Genomic DNA, 22,736 nt, shown 5'->3' on the forward strand with positions numbered 1-22,736 from the left:
AAATATTAAAACGTATACAGTAAGAGTCCCCGGTACCCTCTCCACATAAGTTCTGGGAATTCAGGAGCCTGATGGCTTGGTGAAAAAAAACTGTTGCCCAATTTGAACGTAATGGCCTGAGTGCTACAGAACCTCCTACCAGATGGCAGAAGGGAGAACAGTTTGTATGAGGGGTGTGTGGAGTCCTTCACAATGTTTATTGCCTTTCACCTGCATTGAGCAGTGCAGGTGTCCTTCATGGTAGGAAGAGAGCCCCCAATGATCTTTTCTGCTGGCTTCACTATCCTCTGCAGGGTCTTTCTTTCCGAGGAGGTACAGCTTCCAAACCAAGTGGTGATGCAGTTGCACAGGATGCTCTCAATGCATCCTCTGTTGAATGTAGTGAGGATGGAGGGTGGGAGATGAATTTCTCTCAGCCTTCCCAGGAAGTAGAGGTGCTGCTGGGCTTTCCTGGCCATGGAGCTGGGCTTAAGAGGCCAAGTGAAATTCTCCACCATGCACTCCAAGGAACTTGATGCTCTTGACGGCCTCAACAGTGCAGCTGTCAATTGCAAGCAGGGCGTGGTCCCCCCAGGCCCTCCTGAAGTCGACAACCATCTCTTTTGTTTTATTAACGTTCAGATACAGGTTGTTGGCTCTGCACCAGTCTGTTAGTGACCACATCGCATCTCTGTACACTGGCTCATCCTTCTTGCTAATAAGGCCCACCATGGACATGTCGTCAGTGAACCTGATGATGTGGTTTGAGCTGTGTTTAGCTTCACAGTCGTAGGTTAGCAGAGTGAACAGCAGCGGACTAAGCACACAGCCCTGGGGGGGTGGGGGGGGGTGTGGGGTGCCTGTGCTCAGCGTGATGGTCCTGGAAGTGCTTGAGGTCTTCCCTCAATCCGATTGCAGAGGGAGGTATTTACACCTAGCAGGCTCAACTTTCTTATCAGGTTCTGAGGTATGATTGCGTTGAATGCCAAACTGCAGTTGATAAACAGCAGGCGAACATACGAGCCCTTATTTTACAGGTGGGTGCAGGCTAGATGGAGAGGGGTGGTGATGGTATCATCCATAGAGCGGTTGGATTTGTATGCGAACTGCAGGGCGTCCAGTGACAGGGCCAGCAGGAGCTTGATGTGTTGCATGATGAGCCTCTCGAAGCACTTCATGAGGATGTACACAGCAGGATGTTAGTCATTGAGACAGGACACAGACAACTTCTTCGGCACGGGGACGGTGGTGGCGTACAGTGGTGGCGGTTTTGAAGCACGTTGGGACCACGGCGTGTTTCTGAGGGAGATGTTAAAGATGTCAGTGAGAACGTCTGCCAGCTGAGCTGCAGATGCATAACAAAGAAAGCGGAGTACACATCTAATGCTGGCTAAATGTCAGGACATGTTTAATAAAATAACTTGCCATTAATTAGGTCCATTAATAAATTAATATCTCCAAAACATTTAGCTTGGCTGCTTTTAGTATTGATTGACATAGAACTATTTGTTTAATTTTCAGGGATTTCCTTATCAACGCTTTTTTCACAGTTGTAAACTAATGCTGTGGAACATCATCCAGTATATAGTGAAATGTTAAACAGTGTTGAAAGAAAAGAACCATAATATAATTTGCAATCTGTCTGCTATCTGTCCCATACCTTTACGTCTTGTAAGGATGTGACAACGAAGTTCTGGAAACATTAAATATTAATTAGCCTAATGGTTACTTTCTCGTGGCTGTATATAATTGTGATTAACTGTGGAAATGGCATAACTGAGAATTGTGAATTATATTTTCTTCCATTCATTTAAAATTCTTGTGAATGAGTCGACAAAGAGCTGGCTTAAGGTTGATTAGAGCAATGGTGCTCAGTACATTTTGCAGCAAAGAGAAGAATACAAGATTTTGTAAGTGTATAAAAAAGATGGTTAATATACTGGAGATGGACCCCCCCCCTCCAAATAATTGTTAAAATGTGCTACCAATGAAAACCAAGAATAGTGCCTCAAAACCCGATTCCAATGAAAACTTGTCCATTGGTTAAAAATAAATCTCATGGCATGAGCTTACTCTATATAGTGCACATTGTGATGCTTCAATGTAATTTAAGAGATCATATTCCTAAATCTCTGGCTTAAACATGTTCCACCTGCCTAATATCTAGTGCAGCTCAATGACTAATTTAAGGTCAGAAATCATATTTCATTGCGATGAATTGATTTTGTATTTCTATGTTAATGAAGGTTTATACAAGTGGAAGCCAAGAAATGTTGTTTTAAATTATTATTTCATCACCAGAAAGTGATGGATGTGCCGTTTGCCATAATCAGCCCCGCTGCATAATTCTACTGGCATTGAAAAGTAATGAGAAGGTGGCTGACTGTTCTAATTACAAATTCCAGATGAGCCCGTTAGCCCCTGAAGTACAAGGCTCAGCTGATGATGTACAGCTTCTCTATGGTTAAAAAAAAATGCTGGAAAATTTGTAGGGCTTTTTGTTTGTTACCAATGCATATCCACAACATCTCAGGATTTAGAGATATTCCAGTAAACCAAGAATGTACATTATTCTAGTTACAACTTTATCTGATTATATTGTAGAAAATCCAGACAGTAATTATAAAACTTCAGACCATCTCCACTTGTGTCTCAGTGTTGATTTTCACATAATACAGATCAAAGTTATTAAGTTGATTGTTCTCTTTCAACCTTCGTATCATCCACAAACTTACTGACCCATCCTTCTGCTGCTTCAGCTCGGTCCTTTATAAAAAGCACAAAGAGCAGTGGTCCCAGAACAGATCCCCGCCGAACTTCTCTAGTCACGGACCTCTAGGCAGAATACTTTCCTTTCACTACTTCTCTCTGCTTTTTATAGACAAGCCAATTCTGAATCCACACAGCCAAGGTTCTATGGATCCCATGCCTTGGGACTTTCTGAACAAGTCTCATAGGGGACCTTGTCAAATGCCTGACTAAAATCGATATGCCACATCTACCATCCTTTCTTTTCTTACTTCCTCAAAGAACTTGATTACTTCATGATGCACCACCTTCCCTTCACAATGCCATGCTGACTATCCTTGAGTCGACTGTACTTCTCTAAATGCTCGTCGATCCTATCTTTCAGAATCCTCTCCAATAATTTGCACACCACTGATGTAAGACTATATTACCCAGGATTTTCCCTATTTTTAAACAAGGGGTCTAAATTTTCCATTCTCCATTCCTCTGTGACCTCCCATGTGGCCAAAGATGACTCAGAGATCATTGCCACTGCTCCATCGATCTCGTCCCTCATTTCCCACGGCAACCTGGGTTATTATTGTGTCCGGCTCCATGGACTTATCAATCTTAATGTTTTTAAGAAGATCCAACACTTCCTCTTACTTAATCTCAACAATGTCCAGAACTCAAGCCTCTTCTATTCTGACCTCACCCTGATCAAAGTCTTTTTCTCTTGTGAATACTGAAGCAAAGTATTCACAAGTATTGAAGTAACATCATGCTTCTTCAATTGTATGATGGCATGTGCTTTGTGGATATCTTTAAAGTAGCTTAATTCTTTAGGACCAGTACGCCATACACTGAAAAAAGTCGTCTTCAAGGTTTCTGCAATAAGCCAAGTCAAAATAGAAAATGGAGTCAGCCTTTAGAAGGTCAGGTGACCTCTGAGGAAAGAGAACATTGATGCGCTGAATAGTACCAGCATTTTCTGTTTTTATTTCAGTTTTTTTTAAACTTCCGCAATAAACGGTTACTCCCAGACATGGCCACATTAGTTAGCATTCCATTTGGAGTGAGGATTGACAAGGGGTATGGGAGAGGGCGAGAAAAATAGATTAAGTTTCTGAATGAGACTCTCAGAGGTAGGATATATCTACCCAGTCTTGTGGTACAATTTTCTTGTGGATTTCAGCAAAAATAATGCCATGGGTCTCACTGAAATCTAACAAATAGACCAAGCACTAAACTAGGTGAGGAATGGTTTAATATTGGTTGTCAAGGTTGCAGAAATAAGGCACATCGCTGCACCATGCTATTGCCGATTGGAATAGGAAGTACTGTATCTGCTGCATTTTATAATCTGCAGTCATTGTTTCATCAAGGAGGACAGAAGTGCACTCTGTTCCAAATAAGGTGAGTGCTTATCTTTGACTCTTACTGGGGACTAGCATGTAGAGTAAGGGGGAAAGGTTCACAAACCTCCTCATTGGGTGAGGTGCCAATAACCTTGGATTTAACCTTGCAAGTGCTGCCCAGTGCCTGCCTTGGGATGTTTATAACTGGAAAGAATTGCACCCCCCACCCCCCCCCCCCCGCCCATCTCCTGTTGTAGTGTGCCCTGTGTCTAATTTCAGGATGTGTGCCATGTGTACAGATTGTGTCGAGCAATTTTGTTTATTAGGAAACCCAATCATGTGAGTCAATGTCTGTTATCCTGGCAGCAGAATTCTTCTGCAGCATTATGTGCCTTTTTGAGTGACTGTGGCAAAGCACGGGCTAGCGACAGGGCGGCGATAAGAGCTGGCCTGCTGAATTCGTGACTCTTGATTCCTGTGTGCAACTTGTGCAAATTAGGACAAGGATGAATTGACAAGCAGCTCAAAATATAACAGAGCAAGCACTTAGAACATAACAAATAGGAAGAGGCCGTTTGGCCCATTGTATCTGCAATACCATTCAGGTGATCAAGGCTAATCTTTCCTATGACCTCTTCTTTCCTGAACTAAATCTTTCTCCTTTGATCCTTAAATATCAATAGGTCTATTTTTTCCTGATTTCTGTGTTTAAACATTGGTACTGCTGCGCAGAGTTCCAGAAATACCAGATAGAAAAAGTTTCAAGATTCATGGTGACCCGGTGTATGCTGCACAGGTATATTCCTGTAGAGAGGGAGGAGGCAAATGAAGGGCGAGTCAACGGATAAAATAAAAACACACGAAATGCTGGAGAAACGCAGTTGGTCATTTCAGCATCTATAGGAGACAAAGATGTATTGCCGACGTTTCGGGGCTGAGACTTTCTCACACATCCTGGTTCCACCTTTTCTGATTTATTTTTCCCCTTGAAGAAGGCCCAAAATGTCGGCAAACTATCTTTGAAATGACCAGCTGAGTTCCTCCTGCATTTTGTGTGATTTTACTCCAATCACAGTGTCTGCAAAATATCTATTTTTTTTCACTCAAAAAATAAGATATCTCCTTTGTGGCTGGGTTCTCTGTGACCATTGTATGCCAATGCACTACCAATAAACTCCACGTCAATCTTCCATATTAAGGCTTGTGCTCTCGCTTCTCTTGATGCTGATCGTTACAATGCCGACTTGACTAAATGTCAAGAAACAATCTAAAGCAAATCATAAGCCAAGTGCAAGACAGACATCATCTGATCTTAAGTGCTCCGTTAGTACCTGCCGTAAATGCAGTTTGTGCTTCTGGGCTGCCTGGCATTTCCTGCTGGCTTGTTTTCATATTAATTGGAAGGATGAGGGTTCGTAACCCGAGCTAGCATTTCTTTGTCTCTCCACAGAAGCCCCTGCAAACATGCTGGTGAGCTGCCTTCTTGAACCAATGCACTTCCCAAATGGCTTCAGAGAAGGCCACTATTGCGCACGAGGTAGTCCAGCAGGATGTCCGTGGCAGGGTCCATATCGGTATGACTAGTTATCTGCCCACTTGTATCACAAGCAGCCACCGTTTGGATTAGTCACCCAACATATAATAGTTGACCAAATACAAGTAAGCCACTTGGCTTGGAGAAAAGGTCCTGCTGTCTTTGATGGGCGACCACCTTATCCAATCATAAAGAATTCACTTGTGAGTCTGTCTGGGAGATGTGGCTCTTACAGTTCAACGGGCCAATGTCTGACAGTTGTAAGCATAGAGGTCTAAATGCTGGAATACTAGTAATGGTGTGCAAGTTGGAGATATGTTTGCATTGAGTTATGATTGAGGAAAGTTATCAGATAAATGATGGGAATGTACTAAATCAGTGGATTGTTTGGTGATGTAGTTGTTAAAATAGGTGGCCTTGACCACATGTGTGAGGACTTGGAAATTGTTCTGAGTTTGCATCCACTTTCTTAGGGTCTGAATCCTGATCTCGATGCTCATTATTATCTCCTCCCTTTGAAATGCCTGTCTGAAGGGTCCCCTACAACCTTCAGAAGTTATGCATCTCACTTCCTCCTCGTGTCAGCCACCAGAACTTCCATTGCAGCGCCAGAAAACCACAGTCCATTCTCTTCTGTGTGGTGGGATAGATCTTATGGCAAACTACAGTCTTCCATACTCTACTTCAGCACCAGACCACATTCCTATCGAGAGATGCAGGGTTGCTTCAAGTAATCAAGGCTGTCTTTAAATCATTCAAAACCCCACATATTCAAATCGCTTCCATTAATTTCTGGTGCCTGCATGCCAAAGCGAAGAAAATTAGAATAAATTTGATGACCTGCCTACATATTCGATGTACCCATTTTCTAAGGCGGCCCATTTTAATCATTGGTATTGTACAATTTCCACAATGTCTACATGTCCATGTTGTACACCATCAATCTATTGGGACAGCTGGTCGAGGAAATCAGTTACTGGGTGAGGCTGGGGTCAAGTCTGGGGGAATTCAAGCTGAAAGTAGGGGTTAGGATGAAGGTTAGCCTCTGGTGGTCAGAAGTGAGGTGGGAGAGAAGACCGTGAATTGTTGTGCAGTGCTGAATGGTCTGATAATCGTGCATACTAGGGGTGAGATATTGGTTTCATTGGAGTGTGGGGAGGGAGTGGTATTAGGGTGAAATGAATAATTTGAAGTGGACTTCCCCGAGTTATATTCTTAAGGCAAACCTAGGACTAGTTCAGGAAGGTCCTCTTCAAGCTAAAAGAAAGGAAGGCTCACAGACACTGTGAAAGAGCCATTCCAATGAAAATCTCAGAAGTTTTAATGCAGTGGTTCTCAACCTTTTTCTTTCCACTCACAATTCACTTTAAGTGTTCCCTATGCCATAGGAGCTCAGTGATTAGTAATGGTGATTCAGGTACATGATCCTTCATCTGGACATCTAAAATCCTGAAAACTCCAAAATCTGGTAAGTGGGGAGAGAGGCAGCTGGTGCTTGGGGGAGGCGGCCGAGGGACCGGCACTTGGGGGAGGTGGCCAGCATTTGCTTGGGGGAGGTGGCCAGCATTTGCTTGGGGGAGGTGGCCAGCACTTGCTTGGGGGAGGCGGCCAGCGCTTGCTTGAGGGAGGTGGCCGAAGGACTGGCGCTTGGGGGGAGACGGCCGGGTGACTGGAAGGGGGTGGGGGTGGATACGGAAGCACAATTCGGGTGGGCTTTCCGAAATCTGGAAAATTCTGAAATTCGGAACACACTGTCCCTCAAGGGTTCTGCATAAAGGATCGTGTACCTGTATGTGGGTGGAAAAAAAAAGTTTGAAAACCACTGCTTTAATTGTACCTAATTGACTCATTAAGTGCACAGTTTCATAACTCCAAAGGAAACGGGCCAATGACCATTTTTCTCAAGCAAAATATTTCAGTAACAATTGGGTCTAGACCAGTGATTCCCAGCCTTCTCTTCCCACTCACGTACCACTTTAAGCGATCCCTTACTAATCACAGAGCACTGATGGCATAGGGATTACTTAAAGTGGTATGTGAGTGGTTGAGAACCACTGTTTAATGCTTTAATCAGTGGAAATTGTGGCCTTGGCACTCATGGACTGGATTTATTTTTCATGGAAGTTGAGTCACGTCTTGCAAAAAGAATCTATTCAGTCTAATTTCTAAACACCAAAGTCTGCATGCAAAGTGTTTCAGAGGTTTATATGGCCACATCATGTTTGAAAAATGTATATAAGCATTATTAGAGAAAATTGAAAAAGACCAAATGTACGACTTTTCAATATTACCTGTGGTTGTGAGGGTTGATTGAAGGGACAGAGCTATCTCAGATTGGAGAGGCATATTCCATGCACAATTAAATTACAAATGCATTGCCTATCAAACAGATTGAATTTGACATAGATGCAGCATAATTTTATCTAAATATCATTTAACTCCATTTACAGTGTTCATTAGATGAACATTGAACATTTATGTTTCTAGCTTGGAATTTGTTTTGTAATTTAAACTCTATCCCCTCTTTCAGCTTTTCTGTTTTCTTTAACAAATGGATTGTGACGTTGTTGTGCAAAATTTTGCTTATTTTGACAGTACTTTCTGAAGTAGAACTGATCATTTCAGGGCTGGTATAAGCTTACTTTTTCTTGTTACTGAAAACCATTTTTTAAATTGTTAGATGAAGTAGCCTACTTCTCCATCAATAATTTTGTAATTGAATGAAAATCATTAATTTCCCTTTTATTTCAATGCTATTCACTTTTGATATTGTAGCATAGCTTTACTTCCAATATTATTTTGATTGTCTGAACAAAATAATTTCTTCATATACACAATGCAATTTTCTGCAGCGTATTAATAATGATTTTTTTAACCTTTTCAATTTTCAGTAGTATAATGGAACTGACATTGTGTCATAAATTGACTAAGTAAATAATTTATAATGTAGATTTTTGCCATTATTTTCTTCATTATTGCTTCAAATGTTCATCAAATTGATGGAATTTTTTTTTGCTTGAGCAGCGTGAAGTCTGTGAACTATTATAGTCTGCAGTTTAAAATAAAATCATAGAAAATAACTTGCATGTTTGGTACGGTGAACAAATATCTTTTCTAAAGTCATATAACATTAAATTTCCCATAATGTATGTTTTGAAAGATGATGAGAATAATCTTGCTGGCTGGAGCCATTGCCTTTAGCCAAACTATTGTAAATCGCGAACTTATTAACGGGGAAGTGGAAATTGGAAACTTGGTTTAATGACAGATGACACTGGATTTGTTCTCCATCTCTGTACATCACACAGAGTCTCGTGGCTGAGCCCAGTTCTGGTGAGATTCCCCAGCACTTCTCCGGAGAATTGCTTCTTGGATTCCACTCGAGGTCACTGTTTCCATGTTTAATTCTTTACTTTGACTGTTTTAAAACTTCAGACACAATGGAACCTTTGATAGCTAATGAATCTCCCCTTCCACTTTCACGCTCTGTTAAAGTCCAGGAATGTACCCTCTGCACCATGGACCTGAGGCCTAGCTGCTGCTGAGACCTGGGTCTCTGATGCAAAGGTGGGGTGAACCAATGAAAGGACTCCTCTACATTCATGCAGCAGACGTGCACATGAGAGGTCCAGAATCTCAGAAGGGATTTTGCTTCATCTATCCCGTTACCAAATATACGGCAGGAAATATGCAGCTTTATCAAGTGAAATGAGGCCTATTCTTGCTCAGTTGGTATGAAGTGGCTAGAATTACTGCTGCTCTCTTCTGAGGAAGCTGGCCAGTCACAAACATAGAACTGACAGTAAGTCTTGTTTTCATACCAGGGCACTTCATGGATCATAGACATACAGTGCCTCCATGCTTAAACTGCCATGACCAACTAGAAGATGAATTCAACATAGCTCAAGTCCATTTTCTTCAATTTAAAAAAAAAAGTCAACTTTCAAGCATAGCTTGATAGTGTAGTTTTAATGACTATCGACCAGTAGCACTTATATCAACTGTGAGGAAGTACTTTGAGAGGCTGGTGATGAAGCAGATCAGCTCCTGCCTGAGCGGTGACATGGATACATTCCAGTTCGCCTAACGTAGTAGCAGGTCTATGGCAGATGCCATCTCACTGGCTCTACACAAAGTCCAGGAACACCTAGGGAGCAAAGATCAGGATGCTCTTTATCGACTATAGTTCAGCATTTAACACCATCATCCCCTCAAAACTGATCAGCAAACTCCAAGGCCTGGGAATTAACACCCCAGTGTGCAATAGGATCCTGACTTCCTCTCCTCCAGACCACAATCAGTGAGGATTGGTAAGAACTTCTCCTCCACAATCTCCATCAGTACCAGAGCACCACAGGGCTGTGTTCTTAGCCCCCTGCTCTACTCACTTTACACCTACGGCTGTGTGGCTCAGTATAACAATAACACCATCTACAAATTTTCTGACAATACCACGGTAGTGGGCTGTTTAAAGGAAGGGGATGAGTCAGCCTGCAAGAGGGAAATTGGAAACTTGGCTGAATGATGTACCAACAACAACCCTGCACTCATTGTCACCAAAACTGAGGAGCTGATTGTTGACTTCAGAAAAGGAAAGCCAGAGGTATAAAATCCATTTGGGGGAATCAGAGATGGAGAGGGTACATATTTGGTAGTCATTATCTCAGAGGATCTTTCGTGGACCCAACATACCAATGGTATCGTGAAGAAAGCACCTTGACTTTTTCATGGTATGACATCAGAAATCCTGGCATATTTCTACAGAGGTGTGGTGGGAAGTGTGCTGACTGGCTGTATTACAGTCTGGTATGGAAACACCAATAAACCTGAGCATAAAGCCCTCCAAAAGGTAGTGGACACATCCCAGGGCATCACAGGCAAAACTCTCCCCACGATTGAGGGTATCTACAGGAAGCGCTGCAGTCAGAGAGCAGCAAGAATCATCAAAGACCCTCACCACCCAACACACGCTCTGTTCTCACTGCCGCCATCAGGAGGTCTAGGTGCCACAAGACTCGCACCACCAGGTTCAGGAACAGCTGCTACCCCTCTACCATCAGACTCCTCAACCATAAACTCAAACAGAGACTCATTTAAGGACTCTTATTTGTGCACTTTATTGATTTTCTTTTTGTTTTCTCTGTATTGCACAGTCAATTTGTTTACAGTTCTTTGTTTATTTACATGTTTACACTGTGTACAGTTTATTTTTTGCACCACCAATTAGTGGTAATTCTGCCACGCCCACAGGAAAGAGGAATCTCAGTGTATGCATTCTGACAATAAATGTGATTTAAAGTCTTGCATCTAATTTATGACTTGGAGATATCATTTCTAAGTGTAACCTTGATTTCACTCTAATTACCTTGAATCACTTAACATAACAACATGCAACGATTGTCAGAAACTTCTTCAGTGGAGATCACCACCCTGCCTGCTCTGTTCAAGCCTTCTTTGGATGAATCCAGTGGGGTGGAATTCCTCAGTGAAGCTCAAATCTGCTGGCTTCGCAGCTGCTAATTCCATTACCCTCCCTTCCACCCCCTTAAGCACATTCCACTGTAATGCCCCCCTCGTCACCTCTATCCAGTCCCACAAGCAGACTTTTGAGGTGAGGAAGAACTTTTGGTGCACATTATCCAACAAAATCTACTCAGTTTGATGTAATTGGTGTGGTCTCCTCTACATTGCTGAGACCAAGCACAAAATGGGTGACTGCTTTGCCGAACGCCTATGGCCTATTTGTGGCTCCATTTCTTGTGCATCCTCCAAATCAATTCCAAATTCTTTATTTCTTATGTTACTTAGGAGGAAGATCTCTGGATTCTTTGGTATATTGTTTTCTGTTATTTTATTTAATATCTGATTTAGATCTTCCCAAAATTTTTCTACTTTCTCACATGTCCAGATTGCATGAATTGTTGTTCCCATTTCTTTTTTACATCGAAAACATCTATCAGATACTGTTGGGTCCCATTTATTTAACTTTTGAGATGTAATATATAGCCTGTGTATCCAGTTATATTGTATCATACGTAACCTCGTATTTATTGTATTTCTCATCGTTCCAGAACATAACTTCTCCCATGTTTCCTTTTTTATCTTTATATTTAAATCTTGTTCCCATTTTTGTTTAGTTTTACCATTTGTTTCCTCATTCTCCTTTTCTTGCAGTTTAATATACATATTTGTTATAAATCTTTTGATTATCATTGTATCTGTAATCACATATTCAAAGTTACTTGCCTCTGGCAAACTCACACTGCTTCCTAATTTATCCTTCAAGTAGGATCTCAATTGGTAATATGCCAATGCTGTATCTTGAGTTATATTGTATTTATCTTTCATTTGTTCAAAGGATAATAATCTATTTCCTGAAAAACTATTTTCTATTCTTTTAATCCCTTTTTTCTCCCATTCTCTAAAGGAAAGGTTATCTATTGTAAAAGGGAGTAACTTGTTTTGCTTCAATATTAGTTTTGGTAATTGATAATTTGTTTTATTTCTTTCTACATGAACTTTCTTCCAAATATTGAGTAGATGATGTAATACTGGAGAACTTCTATGTTGTACCAATTTTTCATCCCATTTATATAATATGTGTTCAGGTATCTTTTCCCCTATTTGATCTAATTCTAATCTGGTCCAATCTGGCTTTTCCCTTGTTTGATAAAAATCTGATAGGTATCTTAATTGTGCGGCTCTATAATAATTTTTGTTTATACCATTCTGTTAATTTATCTAGTGCTATCCTCGGTTTCCCCCCTTTTCATGAAAATTTCCTTATTATTTTCTTTAACTCCTTGAAGAATTTCTCTGTCAGTTGTATTGGCAATGCCTGAAATAGGTATAATATCCTTGGAAAAATGTTCATTTTAATACAGTTTATCCTTCCTATTAGTGTTAGTGGTAAATCTTTCCAATGCTCTAAATCGTCCTGTAATTTTTTCATTAGTGGATAATAATTGAGTTTATATAGTTGGCCGAGATTTTTATTTATTTGTACACCTAGGTATCTTATTGCTTGCATTTGCCATCTAAATGGTGATTCCTTCTTAAATTTTGAGAAATCCGCGTTATTCATAGGCATTGCTTCACTTTTATTAACGTTGATCTTGTAACCCGACACTTCTCCATATTCCTTCAATTTCTTATATAATTCTTTTATTGATAGTTCTGGTTCTGTTAAGTATACTATAACATCATCCGCGAATTAACTGATTTTATATTCCTTGTCTTTTATTTTTATCCCTTTTATATTATTTTCTGTTCTTATCAATTCTGCTAATGGTTCTATAGCTAACGCGAACAATAAAGGTGATAGTGGGCATCCCTGCCGTGTTGACCTGCTTAAGTTAAATTGCTTTGATACATGTCCATTTACTGTCACTTTCGCCAATGGTCCCTTATATAATGCTTTAATCCAATTAATATACTTCTCCGGTAAACTGAATTTTTGCAATACTTTGAACAAATAATTCCATTCTACTCTGTCAAAGGCCTTCTCTGCGTCTAAAGCAACTGCTACTGTTGGCGCTTTATTCCCTTCTACTGCATGAATTAAGTTAATAAATTTACAAATATTGTCTGTTGTGCGTCTTTTTTTGATAAATCCAGTTTGGTCTAGATTTACCATTTTCGGTATATACTCTGCGAATCTGTTTGCTAATAGTTTAGCTATTATCTTTTAATCTGTGTTAAGTAAAGATATTGGTCTATATGACACTGGTGTGAGTGGATCTTTCCCTTGCTTTAGTATTACTGTAATTATTGCTGTTTTACATGAATCTGGTAAGCTTTGTGTTTTATCAATCTGGTTGATTACTTCCAGGAGGGGCGGAATTAATAAATTTTTAAATGTTTTATAGAATTCTATTGGGAATCCATCCTCTCCTGGTGTCTTATTATTTGGTAATTTTTTTATTATCTCTTGTATTTCTACTATTCCAAATGGCTCTGTTAATTTATTTTGTTCCTCTATTTGTAGTTTTGGTAGTTCAATTTTAGTTAGAAATTCATCTATTTTCCTTTCTTTCCCTTCGTTTTCAGTTCGGTATAATTGTTCATAGAATTCTCTAAAGTTTTCCTTAATTTCTTTTGGATTATATGTAATTTGTTTGTCTTTTTTCCTTGATGCCAATACCATTTTCTTAGCTTGTTCTGTCTTAAGCTGCCATGCTAGGATTTTGTGCGTTTTTTCACCTAGTTCATAATATTTCTGTTTTGTCTTCATTATGTTCTTCTCCACCTTATATGTTTGTAGTGTTTCATATTTTATTTTTTTATCCGCCAATTCTCTTCTTTTAGTTGTATCTTCCTTCATTGCTAATTCTTTTTCTATATTTACTATTTCCCTTTCCAACTGCTCTGTTTCCTGATTATAGTCCTTTTTCATCTTGGTTACATAACTTATTATTTGCCCTCTAATGAATGCTTTCATTGCATCCCATAGTATAAACTTATCTTTCACTGATTTCGTATTTATTTCAAAATACATTTTAATTTGTCTTTCAATAAATTCTCTAAAATCCTGCCTTTTAAGTAACATGGGGTTTAATCTCCATCTATACATTCTTGGAGGGATGTCCTCTAACTTTATTGTCAATATTAAGGGTGAATGGTCCGATAGTATTCTAGCTTTATATTCTGTTTTTCTTACTCTATCTAATACGAGCTGATAACAAAAATAGGTCTATTCTTGAGTATGTTTTATGTCTAGCCGAGTAATATGAATATTCCTTTTCCTTTGGGTGTTGTTTCCTCCATATATCCAAAAGTTGCATTTCTTCCATGGATTTAATTATAAATTTGGTTACTTTGTTCTTTCTGTTAATTTTTTTTCCCAGTTTTGTCCATATTTGAATCCAAATTCAAGTTGAAATCCCCTCCTATTAATATGTTCCCTTGCGTATCTGCTATCTTCAAAAAGATATCTTGCATAAACTTTTGATCTTCTTCATTAGGTGAATATACATTGAGTAGATTCCAAAATTCCAAATATATCTGACATTTTATCATTACATATCTCCCTGCTGGATCTATTATTTCCTCTTCTATTTTAAATGGCACATTTTTACTAATTAATATAGCTACTCCTCTTGCTTTTGAATTATACGATGCTGCTGTTACGTGTCCTACCCAATCTCTCTTTAATTTCTTGTGCTCCAATTCAGTTAAATGTGTTTCTTGCACAAATGCTATATCAATTTTTTCTTTTTTCAGTAAATTTAGCAGTTTCTTCCTTTTAATTTGGTTATGTATTCCATTAATATTTAAAGTCATATAGTTCAACGTAGCCATTTTATACTTTGTTTATCTTTCCTTTCCGTTTCTCCATCGTTACCTTTTCTTCTTATCCATTTCTGTTTTCTTGTTTTGAACACTTTATAAGACAACATTCCTAAAACATCAAACATTTTCCTTATTCTCCTATTTAAAACTTCTTTAGCCCCAATCTCCCCTTCCCCTCCTGAGTTGTCCTTTATCCCTTGTCGGACAACCACATCTCCCCTCTCCATTTGGATTTGCGAATTCACTCGCAAGCGTCAGCTGATTTTGCAGTGACCGTAACTCCTCCCCACCCAGCCCCCCCAGAAAAGATTTCACTTTTCATATGTAACAAAGGTCACTTTTTTAATTCCCTCTTTATTCCCTCTATTCCATTTCCTTCCCTTATTAATTCTTGTCAATACTCTCTATATTTTCCTCTAAATACGGATACATTCATGTATGCACACTATATATATATATATATATATATATATACATACACACATATACCTCTTTACCCACATACATATAAATCGTGGTCATTTTTACTCTTATTACATGTCTTCATCTCTCTGCTTGTTTTGTAGTTGTTCTGCAAATTTCCTTGCTTCTGGATCCGAGAATAGTTTATTTCCATAAGATCGTTTTCGCTGTATTGAATTCCTTCCTCTTCTTCAGGAGTTCAAAACTTATGTGTCTTTTTAGTTCGCAGTCTTTTGTACTCTCGTTACACGTCTTCATCTCTCAGTCTATTTTGTAATTGTTCTGCAAATTTTCGTGCTTCCTCTGGATCCGAGAATAGTCTGTTTTGCTGTCCTGGAATAAATATTTTCAATACCGCTGGATGCTTTAGTATAAATTTATACCCTTTCTTCCATAAAATCGCCTTTGCTGTATTGAACTCCTTTCTCTTCTTCAGGAGTTCAAAACTTATATCTGGATAAATGAAGATTTTTCGCCCTTTGTACTCCAGTGGCTTGTTGTCCTCTCTTACTTTCTCCATTGTTTTCTCCAGTACCTTTTCTCTTGTAGTATATCTTAGGAATTTTACTAAAATAGATCTTGGCTTTTGTTGTGGTTGTGGTTTAAAGGCCAATGCTCTATGTGCCCTTTCTATTTCCATTTCTTGCTGTAGTTCTGGACATCCTAAGATCCTGGGGATCCAATCTTTTATAAATTCTCTCATATTCTTGCCTTCTTCATCTTCCTTAAGGCCCACTATCTTTATGTTATTTCTTCTGTTATAATTTTCCATTATATCTATTTTCTGAGCTAACAGCTCTTGTGTCTCTTTAACTTTTTTATTAGATTCCTCTAATTTCTTTTTTAAGTCCTCTACCTCCATTTCTACTGCTGCTTCTCGTTCTTCCACCTTGTCCATTCTTTTTCCCATTTCTGTTAAGGTCATATCTATTTTATTCACTTTCTCTTCTGTACTGTTTATTCTTCTTCTTAAATCATTAAATTCTTGTGCTTGCCATTCTTTAAATGACTCCATGTATTCTTTAATAAGAGAAAGTAAATCCTTTATCTTGCCTTTCCCTTCTTCTTCTATTTCACTGTACTCTTCCTCTTCCTCTTCTTCTTCCTCTGGGTTGGCCATCTGTTGTTTCTTTGTTGTCCTTTTCTTCTCTTCTTTCTTGTTTCTATTGTCTTCTATGTTCTCCTCTTGCTGCAGGTGTTCTGCAGCTGTCATTGCCGGCTGTGGAGATCGACTCCCCAGCTGGTCACCCCTCCCGTCGGTGTGTTTTTTTGCATGCGCGACTCTTCGCGCATGCGCGGTTGCGCACTTTTACTCGGCTCAGCGAGCCATTTTTGTAGTCCACTTTCTACCGACCTGAGGGAGCGGGTTTCTCTCTCCACCGTGGGCCTCTTCGAACAGGTAAGGCCTTCTCCTTCTTCTTCCGTTGTCTTCTCTTCCTCTCTTCTTACCGTTGGTTTCGATTTTTCTTTTTTCGTCGCCATCTTCTTTCCACCTTTATACTCACTTTACTTTAATTTTTATTTTTGTGCCTTTGTGTTTTCCTTTATTTTTTCCGACTTTTCTGGAGAGGGCTGGAGTTCACCGTCCGGCCACTACTCCATCACGTGACTCCTTGTGGCTCCATTTCTCAAACGCAGATCTATCTGTCCTATCATTGTCAGTGTGAAACCAAACGTAAACTTGAGGAACAACTGAGCCACACAGTCGTAGGTGTAAAGTGAGTAGAGCAGGGAGCTAAGATCATAGCTCTGTGGTGCTCCGGTACTGGTGGAGATTGTGGTGGAGAAGTTCTTGCCCATCTTCAGGACAACTTTAAACTAATGGCATGAACTTTTCCAATTTTAAGTAACCCCCACTTGGTTCCATTATTTCTAGCTCTTTCTTACATAGCTCCACACTGAGTTTTTTCCTTTCAAACTTTTCTCCACCCCCCCACCTCCCACTGACTGACCGCTTCACCTCTCACAACTTCTGCCCTTTACACTATCACCTCTGGGGCCTCTACATCAGCTTTCCCCCCTCTTTCCTATGTAATTTTTATCTCTTTTCAAAATCTTAGTTTTGATAAAGAGTCCCAACCCAAAATGTTGATTGACCATTTATATCCATGACTTAATGAGTTCCTCCATCCATTGTTATTGTTTGCTAATATCACTTGTGTGCATTCAGACTTGCTTAAATTGTAACCCTGGTCTGCACTGGATGACACAGCTTCCAGTCAATTTGAATGTGTCTGATATTAATAAAATTTCTAAAAATCTGTATGCCCGTATCGAGCTGGCACATCCTGAATGTGACTGGTCTGTTTATCACTACAAGATGCTTTGACCAATTGCAGGTAGAACCATCTGTTCTTCCTGCTGCAGCAGGTTTTAGTATCTGACCCATCTGTAAATGGTACTGTAGGTTTGCGATTTGCAGGCCTTCACATTAATGGTCAGAAAATCATAGGCTTAAAGATGAAATAAGAAACATATTTCAAAACATAAATCATGAAACATAAAACTTCAAATAATTGTGCTGAATCCATTCATGCTTTAGATCTGAACAAAAGATTGGTCATTTCTGCTACATTCCTAAAGAGTGATTTTTTTTATTGTTATTTTATTCTGAATTTGCTTGTGCTACATTCATTCTGGCTACTTTTGGATCTACTAAGCAAAAAGTTCCTGGCTTCTTCATGCACTTCAACTCCCCCACTTCCTCAAACAAATCTTTTTGTGTCATCCTTCAACGAGATCATTTCAGATAAATAGATTCAAATTGATTACCGTATTTGATGGCATATAGGACCCTCCTTTTACCTCTCTTCCCCCCCCCCCCCCAACAAATCACCTCAAAAACCATCCCGGGTCCAACACGCGGTGACATTTGGTGCCTCCATTTTGTACGACTCACCCAGCTTCAAGAAGCTCTTTCCTCGAGTGGTTTCTGCTTTCTGTAGTCGCCGCCACCGCTCACTTCACCCTGTAAGAAGGCTCATTCTCTCCCTCCTTCCCTCATGCTCTCTCAATCTCTCCCACAGTGCTTTCAGGGGAGCACTAGGCCTCGATGATCAGGCTTTGTTGATGAACATGGTCCCCTGAGCAAATTGAATGAAGCACGGGGGCGGGTGGCAGTGAGAGAGCGGCCTGTCGAGCTCAGCTCAGCAGGCCACTCACTCATTGCCACCTGCCTCCGAGTCTCATTCAATCATTCAGGGGGCCGTGCTCATTGAGCAAAGGCTCAGCATGGAGCCTGGTCACAGAGGCCCAGCACTCCTCTCAAAGCAAGCAATTGATCATCTGCTCCCCGCAATGGTGGGCCTGGGCCCTGCCCGTCACCCTGTCTTCTCTCCTTCCTGCCTTCACATGCCCATGGGTTTTGGTGTGCCTGTCAATCAATGGGGGCGGGGGGGGGGGCAGGAGGATGTGTTGCTGTTGTTGATCGTGTGCAAGGAGGCTTCGGCCATTCAAGGCTGGAGGGTTCCTATCAAGGTGAGTGAAGTTAAATACATTAAAACGGGATTTTTCTAAAATCTCACCCTAAAAATGGGGGGGGACAAGGGGGGGGGGGGGGTGTCTCCTATATGCCAGTGGGTCCTATATGTGGCCAAATACAGAAACTTAAATTTGAACTAGAATGTGGATTCAATTTAATCGTTGGGTTTTCCACTTAAAACATTGTGCCCAGAAATTCGAACCCAGTTCAATCCCAATGAACCTGCTACATGGGTATAGCAATGCATTGCATTCAACATCTGATCTTCTGTTCTGTTAGTTTAGTCGGCCTTTTATAAGCTGCTACCAAGAGCATAGGACATTTTGCAAGCTGTTTCTGGCAATTCATTCAATCCTCGTGCATCTCTGCTTTAATCTCTACATCCTGCACTTGGTCTTTGTAACAATATTCCTTGAACTTTTGTTTTATTGTTGCAGCACCTGCTATAATTAAGTACGAGTTGTTTTGCCTGAATAGCACCTAAAACATGCTGTCATTTTTTGAAACATTTATTGTCACGAACTCATGACAATAAATATTTCAATTCAATGGATAGTGCTATTATATGGGTATGATTTCTGGACAAGAATAATGATGTATTTTAAAGCCTTCAATTTTTGTACAGTACTATATATTTTCCACCAGAAGATTTTAGAACATTTTATCCCCTATTTTCTGTTTTCCTTGATTTCCCATTTACATATGTGGCTTTGGACTTCAGTATTCATGCCACAGTGCACACAGCACATTAGGTTATAGGTTTGCTTTGAAACAGGCAGTATCTCTGTCGTCACAGACAATAGCAGATTTGAACTAACCTTGCCATCACACATGATGGGTCAGCTGATAAAAAGGGACGGTTACCAAATTGTTCTTGGGCAGTGATTAATATTGTGGACTGCAGCTCTGCAGCTCAGTTTTCAGTCAGTTGTAAATATATTGTGTATGCTACCCAGAATGTTGAAAGATTTATCGAAGTGAAACAAGAAAACAAATGTAAACATTTGAAGAATCGCAGCCACCTTTCAGTTTCAGTTCGAGTATCTAAGTAATGATCTTCAAAAGAGTGCTTCTAGGATCTGTCAATTATTTTTCCTATATTGGAGAAAGTAGCATTTTCCATAAAACCACTGATTAAATCTAATTGTCAAGGCATAATATTGCAAATTATGCTGGTTGATTTTATCACGTATCTGGAATAAGTTGCTGTTAGCCTTAGAAATTCATCGCATACTTTATTGTAGTTTTTTTTAACCTCAGATTCAGTTCCAGTAATTTGGCATTCAGAATGTCCAACAAGTCATGAATTTTAAGGCAATAATAATGATCTAATTTAGAGCATCTCAATTGTTAGAATATATGCTCTTATAAATTTATTTGAGAGGATTTAAGAGTATTGAACACAAAGTGCTCTGTATATAAGATCAGCACTCTCTCTGTCCCTGTCATACTCTGGGTGTGGTGTGGACAATCTATAAAATGCACTGCGGTTTGTTTCTTTCTGATGTTACTCTTTCAGCACCTCCCAAACTCATGACCTGCACCATCAAGGAGGTGAAGGCAAATGTATAGGAAAACAGGTCCCTTTCAGCTGATTTGGAAATTCAGGGGAACCAAGGAATTCAGGATGAATTGGAAATCCCCACACTCCAATGAAACCAACGTCTCACCCCTGGAGCTCTCTATCAAACAGGAGAGGGAGAAATTATTTCAGAAGAGTGCTCCCCAGGAACATCTCAAGGGCAGGCTAGGACCTGCACTTTTTTTGTTGTGATCGGGGAAGGTTTATTTCTTCAGAGTTGATGAGTTGTTGATTAATATTTAATACACGTGGCATGAAGATAAATAGTTAGGATACATCTCTTCACAGATCTCTCTCTGTAAATCTGCACTTTGGAATTTGGTACTCCCTTGTACTATGTATGGAATGTCTGCTGGTGTGCCTTAAAAACAACCTCTCGCACTGCATTTTTGATATAGGTGACAATAAGCTTAAACTTGCAACAGTGCAGAACAAGGGTCACGATCCAAAACAGTGACTGACCTTTTCTACCCATGGATACTGCAAAACTTGCTGAGTTCCTCCAACATCTCATTATTTCCTCAAGATTCCAGCAGTTACAGTTTTTTGTGCTTCTCAATGGACTGAATGTTTCCTCTGTGGAGTAAATTACTTCATGGAACTTTCCATCCTGCACATCATTTATATGATGATTTTCCAAGCTCCAATGTTTTACTACATTGCGGTCAAATAAACTTAGAAACATTGGCATTTTGTTATTTCAATAAATAATTATAGGCACTCCTAAGAAGAATCTAAATTTCTCAGTGCAGATTATTTTGGTACCTCACTGAGCAACAAAATGTGAAACCGGTCACCAGGATGTTCTTTATCGACTACAGTTTGGAATTTCACACCATCATCCCCTCAAAATTGATCAGCGAACTCCAAGACCTGGGAGTTAACACCCCAATGTGTAATTGGATCCTGGATTTCCTCACCTCCATACCTCAATCAGTGAAGATGGGCAAGAGCTTCTCCACCACAATCTCCACCACTACTGGAGCACCACAAAGCTGTGATCTTAGCTCCCTGCTCTACTCACTTTACACCTACGACTGTGTGGCTCAGTTCGACAATAACACCATCTACAAATTTGCTGACAATACCACGGTAGTGGGCTGTATAAAGGAAGGGGATGAGTCAGCCTGCAGGAGGGAGTTGAAAACTTGGCTGAATGATGTACCAACAACAACCTTGCACTCAATGTCACCAAAACTAAGGATCTTATTTTTGACTTCAGGAAAGGAAAGCCAGAGGTTTACAATCCAGTGATCATTGGGGAAATCAGAGATGGAGAGGGTGAGCAAATTTAAGTTCTTGAGAGTCCTTATCTTGGAGGATCTTTCCTGGACTCAACACATCAATGGCATCGTGAAGAAAGCACTTTCTCAGGAATTTTCAGAGGTTTGGTATGACCCCAGAAATCCTGGCAAAATTCTACAGAGATGTTGTGGAAAGTGTGCTGGCTGGCTGCATCACAGCCTGGTATGGGGACAACAATACCCCTGAGCTTAAAGCCCTCCAAAAGATAATGGACACAGCCCAGAACATCACAGGCAAAACCCTCTCCACGACTGAGTACATCTACAGGGAACGCTGCTGTCGGAGGGAAGCGGCATCATCAAAGACCCACACTACCCAGCACATTCTCTGTTCTCACTGCTACCATCAGGAAAGAGATAGGTGTCACAAGACTCTCACCACCAGGTTCAGGAACAGCTGCTACCCCTTTACCATCAGACTCATCAACAACAAACTCAAGCAGGGACTCATTTAAGGACTCTTACTTTTGCACTTTATTGATTTTCTTTTGTTCTCTCTGTTCTTTGTTTACATGTTTACACTGTGTACGGTTTATTTTTTGCACTACCAATTAGTGGTAATTCTGCTGCCCCTGCAGGAAAGAGGAACCTCAGGGTTGTATGTGATGTCAAGTATGTACTCTGACAATAAATCTGAAAGACTTAGTAAATAAAGTGGTCTTCAATCGAGTGAGCAGATTTCTCTTTGGGATAATTACTGTCAGCCAATCTTCCACGTGACATGTAAATGTAACACTTCAAAGTTTGAATCATCTTGAATAATGTGGAGGGACATTAAGATTTGTACAGGAGCAATGTGAACTTGGGTTGTCTGATTTGTATTGTTACTGGATCTATAAGCAGCAGCTCTGAAGATGTTGGAAATATGACATGAAAACAGAATATGCTGTAAATGGTCAAAAGGCCAGGGAGTATCTACAGTGAGGGAAAAAGCAGCAGGCATTTTGATTGAAGATCTGTCAAATTTAGATTAAAAATTAATGACCTGAAACATAATTTGGTTTCTGTCTTGCAGGGT

At 40.0% G+C, this 22,736-nt stretch overlaps 1 protein-coding gene and 1 long non-coding RNA gene across 8 annotated transcripts in view; one reads left to right on the top strand and one right to left on the bottom strand.

Moving 5' to 3' along the window:
• The window catches only part of plce1 (phospholipase C, epsilon 1), a 288,097-nt gene that overhangs the window by 152,997 nt on the left and 112,364 nt on the right, over nucleotides 1–22,736 (top strand). The gene's annotated exons all lie outside the window — the stretch shown is intronic.
• Nucleotides 1,065–22,736, bottom strand: part of LOC138744423 (uncharacterized) — a 53,502-nt gene continuing 31,830 nt past the window's right edge. The window contains exon 7 of the long non-coding RNA XR_011345521.1: nucleotides 1,065–1,278. This is a non-coding gene — a long non-coding RNA (uncharacterized lncRNA). The remainder of the gene's footprint in view (nucleotides 1,279–22,736) is intronic.

The sequence above is a fragment of the Narcine bancroftii genome, chromosome 10 (assembly GCF_036971445.1).
Source record: "Narcine bancroftii isolate sNarBan1 chromosome 10, sNarBan1.hap1, whole genome shotgun sequence".
NCBI lineage: Eukaryota > Metazoa > Chordata > Chondrichthyes > Torpediniformes > Narcinidae > Narcine > Narcine bancroftii.